The sequence below is a fragment of the Convolutriloba macropyga genome, chromosome 13, assembly GCF_964194025.1.
Source record: "Convolutriloba macropyga chromosome 13, txConMacr16.3, whole genome shotgun sequence".
In the NCBI taxonomy this organism is placed as follows: domain Eukaryota; kingdom Metazoa; phylum Xenacoelomorpha; order Acoela; family Convolutidae; genus Convolutriloba; species Convolutriloba macropyga.
Genome location: NC_134480.1, coordinates 13970914 through 13978911, shown reverse-complemented (window position 1 = coordinate 13978911; position 7998 = coordinate 13970914).

Sequence of the window (7998 nt, the reverse complement as noted above, 5' to 3'; positions counted from 1 at the left end):
TATCTCCACCTGGTACAAGGTTTGAACCGGTCGGATTTACCAGCTTACCTTCTGGTGGAAATCCATCATTTAGCTACCGTGGGAGCTCCTTTCCCTATTAAATCTATAAATTATATTTAATGCTTTCTTTAGTAGGTCCCGACCGAGAGGAAGAACAAAAGAACTGATCCTGATCTTTAATTGTGTAAAGGAAGAAAGGAATATATACAAGAAACAAGTTATATAGAAGTGATACAGAAAGAAATATTAAAGAAAAAAAAGACAATATTAAGAGTTTAAAGGAGTCTTTCAAGAATTGTGAGTCTCGGATTGGAGGGTTTGTGAGCCCGATATGTGGTGTAGGGCTGTGACCTACGTCCGGTACTCGAACTCAAAGTCTGGAGCTCGATTAACTGGATCGGGGAAGAATGCTACAAATTCCGGATCAGCTCCAAACAAGCAGCGAGGAGACGGTTACAGAGGTCAACGTTGCAGTGGGAGTGCAAAGCAAGGAGTTGGTTTAAAATCTGGGTTTCTTTGTGGGAGGGTTTGCGATTATCTAGTTTATCCGCCAACCAATCCCTGTAGAGGAGATTGAACGTGTGGCCATGGGTACACTTCGTGGAGCCTCCTTCTACACACTGTAGGTATTCGATTGGAACGAGGATGGGGCGGTTGGTTTTCGCGTAATTTGGGTTGAATTATGTAGTTGTAATTCATGTAGTAAGGTGACGTTAATTTGGTGTTGGCGTACTGTAGACGCCAATTCATGTGGATGATTGGATTAGTTCGGTGAAGGTGGTGTTGCACGAATAGATAGTTGTGCATTGTGTGAAGCATTGAGGTATTAAGGTAGTCATTCGGGCGATCTGCAAGAGCAAAGATGTATTTTGACTGGTGCCAGAATCATTCTGTGAAACAATGATTAATAGGGAAGTGGAGACATGCTAGTGGAAGATCGCTATCCCGCACCTCATGAACATATTCGTTCTTGAGTTCTCCAAGAGGGCAGAACTTGCTGTGGGTTTGAGTGTATACTGAGGTGGAGTTGAGGTATAATTAATACGTTCCGGCACATGAATTTCTTGGAGGGTATTAATAGCGAGAGGATTGGTGAATTCATGAAACCGGAAGTTGGTTCCTTGGAACCGGTGGGTAATTCCTTGTGTGGCGTTTGGGATCCCTTCATGGTCCCTTGGATTATTGACCATGCTTACGTGTTGGAATGCAAAAGGTCGGTAGCGATCAAGTTGAAAATGGCTTTGTTTGGCTTCGATATTCGCTTGCCAGCGTGGGTCGTCGAGTATATCAAATTGTATTATTTGTGTGTGATAGTAATGTTTACTAATGAGACTAATCTCTGCAAGTTTTCTACGAGTTTCTATTTCTGTGGGAAAGAATTGTCTTTCCATATTGTTGACATACCAATTATCGTGATCAAACTTAAAGCCTCTTTTAATTTCGATTTTGTGACAGAAGCTTTCTTTATCACTAAGTTTAGCGTGTATGGCATAAGCGCGTCCATGGAGTCTGCAAATTTGAGAAAAGAATTGCACTTGGCCGGAAAGGGTTTGGAATTCTGCTGGTTTGTTATTTCATTCGCCTATTTTATTGATCTTGTAATACTGCATATTTGTGATGTGCTTTGGGGAAGAGTCATAATGTGTGACTATCAGTTCTTGTACGCCTGTTTTAGGTGTGGAAATATTGTGTTGATCTACTTTAATTGGTTGTAGAAGACAAAATATCCTGCCGTGTTTTTGGTATATCTATCAAATTTATAGTGAATTTCTTGACAAATAACTGGTGAAGGATTTGTTTTTCCTCCAAAAATAGGCGGTGCGGCAGCTTGTGCGTGAAAAATTAACTTGTCTTGTTCTACAACAATTTCAACCGAAAAAGTAATTTTCGATTGTTTTATTAGGTCCTATGCTCGTTGTTTTTGTACTGGTGTGATCTTATCTGATTTAGAAATTTTTTGTTTAGCGCAATTATGGAGTTGTTCGCCTTTATTGTGGTCTCCGAAAAGGGCAGGAGGGGGAACAAAAAAATTTGGATCAAGTTTCAGTGGTAAACTTGGATAAGTTCTAGTAGTATCTGGATAATTTCCGATACAATGGTGAGAATTTTGATCGGGATTAGATGTTGGTGAACTAGAGCTGAGTGTGGTTATGGGTGTTCTAACTTTTAAATTGAGTGGTAGTGAATTTTGAAAGAATGGTGATGAGTTGACTATAATAAAAGAGTGATTCCAATATGCTTGTGAGAGTAAGCCTTCAAAATCAGAAATTGGTCCCTGTGGCGAATTAAGAGGATTATTCGCAATTTGTGATATAGTAGGTGAAGAAAAATGAGAATTGAGTAGGTCCAATATAGAAGTCTCGGAAATTAAGCTGATGTCTTGTGGTGTATCAATAACATTTGAAACAGTTTGAATTGGCTGTGGCAATTCAGAGCTATGAGTTTTATTTGTGTTTGCAAAATTTATAGGTTGTTTGGAGAATCGTAGAGTCTTTGAACTATTAAGCAATTTGGGTTGTGGCGCTCGTGATGGAGGTGGTATAATTGTTGGTGGTTGACGTGTTGTGTACGTTAGAAAACCAGAATAGGGTAATAAAGTCTGTGTATTTAATTGGTAGAGGTGTTGTTGTGTTTGCGTTTGGTGTTTGTGCGTTTGTTTTTGATGGGGGATACGGGATTACTGTTTGTGGGGTAAAGTGGGGGGAGTGTCCGGTAGGACAAGGCCTATCTATAGAGTTGGCAGTAGTAATGACTGAGTATGGGTGTTCCTCTGTTTCTTGTGTTTGCGATTTTTTATTAAGTTTAAATGATGATTTTGGGGGTGGATTGTTTAGTTGCTTCGGTGTGTGAGCAACTAGGTGATTCTGAGACGGGGGAGCACTTGGGTTAGTGTTGGTTTGCTGATTAGAGGACGCAATTGTGACGATAATCTCTGGCCCAAAGTGGGGCAATTATCGCAGTAACAAATTTTGTAGTCAGTGGAGGTGGGGATAACAAATATTAATAGATTTAAAGTAGGAACACTACCACTAACTCTGATTTCTGCGAAGGATTACTCTGGTGGGATGACATTATGGAGATGGATTAGATCTAAAAAATCAGCAGAAAAGACTGTTATTAATTCAGCAATTGCATAGTCTTTGCGTTCGAAAGAAAAGATAGTGTGCGGATATACAGTTTCATTTTGTGAGTTGTTGCTGTTGCTGCTTTGCGAGTTGTTGTTATGGTTCATCCAACCTAAGAGTTTCTGTAATATATTTTATATCGTAAGAGGCTGGAATGGGGTCAAGATTAATCTGTATACAATATCCGTATACAGAATCTCAGAGAGTTTTGGTGTGGCCTTGCGGTGGAAATATTGGAAGTTAGAAAAAAGCTATATGTTCGTTATTAAAGTCTCTAATAGGGAAAACCCATTCACAACAAGTGTGTGAGTATAAAATATGGTCTAGATTGTAAACAATTTCTTCAAAACGGATCTGTTTAGGTTTAAACATCTGAAAATAACGAAAAGTTTTCGCGTATGGTGTTTTTTCAAATAATACTTCCAGTCTGTGCTGTGAAGTAATGTGCATACCTGTGTTAGATTTAGGCTACAGGGTGGCTTACAGTACTGTGAGACTGAAAGTGGAGAATTGGAGTATAGTTGGTGTGCCTGTTTTCAGCTAAAGTGCTGCACGAAGTAAAAACTGATTTGCTGGTTGACGATTAGAGGAAAAAACTGTACTGTGAGACAGTTCTTCTAAGATGAAAGAGAAGAAGTGAAAGTTATTGAGAAGCGTAGAAAAGAAAATTTCTTCAAGTGGTGAATTGAAGAAAGAACTCAGAAGAAATTTTTTCTAAGTGTATATAGAAGAGAGAAAATGCAAGATGAAGTATTGCAAAGAGATGTGAAGGAGGAAGAAACAAATAGGTTGCAAGAGCGGTGGACTAAGAAGTGATTTTAGACGATATGATCTATCCTGACCACGACTTTTTGTTCGGCAGAAAAAAATTATCGAATCATATCTTGGCAAATAATTGAGATTAGGGAATTCTTCCCAGACCGAGCTGTGGTTCGGTTGTTAACTTAATTTTTAGTTAGTTTCCTTCCTAATATTTTTGTGGGGAATGGCCTGTGATTCCCTTCCTTTCATTTCCTGATGGAGGGGTTTTGTGGTTCTTCTAGAGTAGCAGGTGAAAAGATATTCCGTGTGCTTTGTTTACAATATTAAAGAGTTTGAATAATTTTCCCAATGAAAGTAATTATATTATGGGGGAGAGGAGTGAAAGATCTATCCGAATTTTCTCTCTCGTATAAGAGAACGAGAGAAATCTATTTATATTATATTTATATTTACTAGGTATTTAGCGTGTTATGCTAAGTTGTGTTCTGCTAATGAAAGCGAGGAGTGTGATTTTGTGCGTTTAACAGTAAAGTGTGAATGTTTTTACAAATTCGTCGTTCGTGAAGCCGAAATTTTTGATTGTGGTATAAAGACTCTGTAGTCTCTCATCGGTTGGCGTCTAAGACGAGTGTCTCTAGTAGTGTAGTTTTCCGAAGTGTTTTTGGGTATTTCATACAGGTTATAAGGTGTCGGGCGGCAAAGGTCATCTGTGGATGGTATGTCTAGGTTGTCTAGAATAAACGAGACACTTGGTGATTGTCCGCTTTTTCGAATTGAGTTTTAATAAGGAGTTATCCGAGAAATACTTTTCCACTTGTTCTTGAATGAGAAGTTCTTTCAGGTAATATGGTACAATGTTACTTCTATGGCGAGTGATTTGTTTACCAGAAAAATCTTCTAGTTTATAAGTACCTGACGTGGGGGTGTCAATTATTTCAAGGTCCATTTTTTGTGGTTGGATCTTTTTGGATATTCCAATTTGTTTCATTTACAACTAAAACGTACGTATTAATTTTAAAGGTTTGTGCCGTTCCAAAAGGGCGATAAATAAATGTGCGTAAAAGTTTATTTTGATTTAAGTAATGGTGGACTTCATTATAAACTTCCGAGTATATCTTTTCACGATTGAGAAACCAATGTGTAAAGGTTGTTTTCTGTATTCTTTTAATTTTTGGGCGATGACCTAAATGGTCAGTTTGTGTATGTTTAGGTAAAGTATTACAAGGTGAATCTAAAGAAGGTTTACAATTTCCAAAGCTATCTGTAGCGGAAGATAGATTGAACATTATGGGTTTTTTGATTTTTGGCCAAACTTAAGTTCACATGATGAAAAATTCATATTGGTTCGAACTTGTGAGTTGAATGCAAAGGGAAATATTTTATTTTTTCTGACCGTGTGTCATTTTTTGAGTCTAGAACTGTGCGGAGAAATGTATTTATTTGGCGATTGCTGTTTTCTACACGTCCATTAGAACATGGTGCGTATGGTGTTCGTGGTTTGAATTGTACATTATATGTGCGACAGAAGTGTGCAAATTCTCCGTTAATATATTCATTTCATTTACCAGTTACTAAAATCTCTGGTATTCCAAATTTTACAACCCAGTGGTCAAATAATACAGTGAGTGCTTTAGTGGCATCATTTCTGGGGGAAGGGTGAAATACAATATAGAGTGTAAATGCGTCTACAATGACATACACGTAAGATTTCCCATCAGAAGACGGGGAGATTGGGTCTTTTGCGTCCATTGAAATACGGTGATTGAGGTATGGTGAAACTTCTAAGAATGGCTGTTGTGGAGCCATGAGGAGGTTTGGCATGGATTTAATTGTGTGTAATAGTAGCGTGTGTTTTTTCGCGGCCATGGTGACCTGCGAGATCGTGAGAATGTTCAATGTAAAATATTACTCAAAGAAGGGAGAGTGGTACACTGATTTTTGAAGATGTTGTTTCTTGTATATAATACAAGAGGTGATTGGCTTCATTTACGCTTAAATTTTCGAAGCGTCGCTAATAGTGTAGCAGTCCCTTGTTTGCACGGATAGTTAATGAAGGGGTGGAAGGTTAATTTTTGTAACGTTTCTAAAGAGTTGTCTAATTTCTGGGTTTCGTTTTTGTGCTTCATATATGAGTGTATCATTTGGCTCTGTCTGTTCATTTTAAAAATAGTTGTAAATGGTGGGGGTTTTTGGTGTAAAGTTATCCATTACTGGTAGTGAAAATTTTATGTTGCTTATTAATTCGGCGTTGTTGGCATCTTGATTAAATTGGTTAAAGGGTTCTTTTTTATTTATTTTTAATGTAACATCCGTGTGTTGTATAATAGGGTAAGTTTCTGGAAAGAAGTGATTTTGTGTTGATGCATGTGTTCCAAAGATTGTGCTTTGGTTTGAAATTCGTGATACGAAACAAGAAGATAGAGATCATTTTCTAATTGTACTTTAAAATAGTTATCTTTAATCTGCAAATAGATTGGAAAGTGTGGTGACTCTACATTAGTGTCTGTGGATACTGTATTAAAGTTTTTTTTTGATACAGAATATTGGCACTGTATAGGTTGTGTGTTTTGATTGTGTTTCATAAAGAATTTTTTAGATTCTGGAATCTCAACTGTTCTATAACGGTGTTCGTCTTGTGTTTTGGTCGTGAGTGAACGACTTAATAGATCCGGAAGTGAAAGGTTTTCCTCTTTGTCCAAACTATGTGTAAGTTTGGAAGTTCCATTAATATTAGTTGAAATTTGTAAACTCTGTGATTTGTTTTATTCTTTTGTGTGAATAGGAAGAGAAGTGGTTTGTGATCGGTATATAGTATAATTGGATGTTTGATCCTTGAATAAGGAACTCATATTCGGAGAGCGCATGAATTATTGCATAGCACTCTCGAAGAATGGTTGAAAGTCTGACACTAGCTAGTTTGTTGACACTAGCTCCATTTTCCCAAATTGATTTTTTTGGAGAAATTCGGCTTCAATGCCATAATTAGAGGCATCGCAGAGGATATAGAAAGGTTTTTTTGAATTAGGAATTGCGAGGCGAAGTTTTGCGACTGTAAGTTCCTTTTTTAATCTATCAAATGTGTGTTGTAATTCGGGTGTCCAATTGAAATCTGTAGTATCCCGGAGTTGGAAATAAAAAGATCTGAAAATGACTTGTAAATTATAGAAATATTTTGAAAAAAACATAAGAAATCCTACATAGTTATGGATTTCTTCTTCCTTTCTGGTGGTTATAATTTGAGAAATCCGTCTATCATGGATTTGAGTGGTAGTATGTGATTATTTCGTGTTTGGTGTTCCAAAAATTTAACTGAGTAGAACGGGAGTGGTTTAGTTGAAGAATCATAAATTTTTATTAATTTTGTATCATTTTTTTTTAACTCTCGAGCGTGTGAGATGAGCGTGTGAGATGAAGTTGATGCTTTTAGTTGTAATTTGTGATATTTTTTAATTTCATTCGAATTGTCGCTGATTAATATATTAAGTGTTGCGCCAGAATCTAATAGAAAATCTGTTTCAAGAGGTGGTGGAGAAATTGTTTTTGTATGATCGGTTGTTTGTTGTGTATACATTGTTAGTGGGAGTACCCAAATATTGCTTTTAGATGAATTAGAAAGAATGTATTCTTCTGTGAAAGTGTTACATTCCTCATGGCAATTGAAATATTCGCCCTGGGTATCCTGATTTAATTCTAAAAGTAAATCATTAAACTGTTGTTCGAGTAGTGTTTCCTCAGAGACATTCAGTGTGTCTGTATTTTCAGTATTAGACGTTGTGTTGTCTGTTTGTTCTTGATCTAGAAGTGAATAAATTTAGTTTCAAACATTACGAAGTTGATTACGTGAGAAGAGTTGTCGTGAACGATTCCGATCTCTATTATAGTGAGGTTATTGAGGTCTAGAATTATAGTTAGGGGTATTTTGTGAGTTTGATGTTCTTGGGTATGGTAACCACTTCTAATCGGTGGTTTAAAATTGCTATTTATAGTAAGGTTTTGAGTTAGGTTGTGAAAATTTAATTGGGCTTCTATGTCGTGAATTATGACGATGTTCTCTACTTTTGCTTCTAGAACGGTGTGAGAAGGGTAATGGTTTACCCGTCATATTATTTGA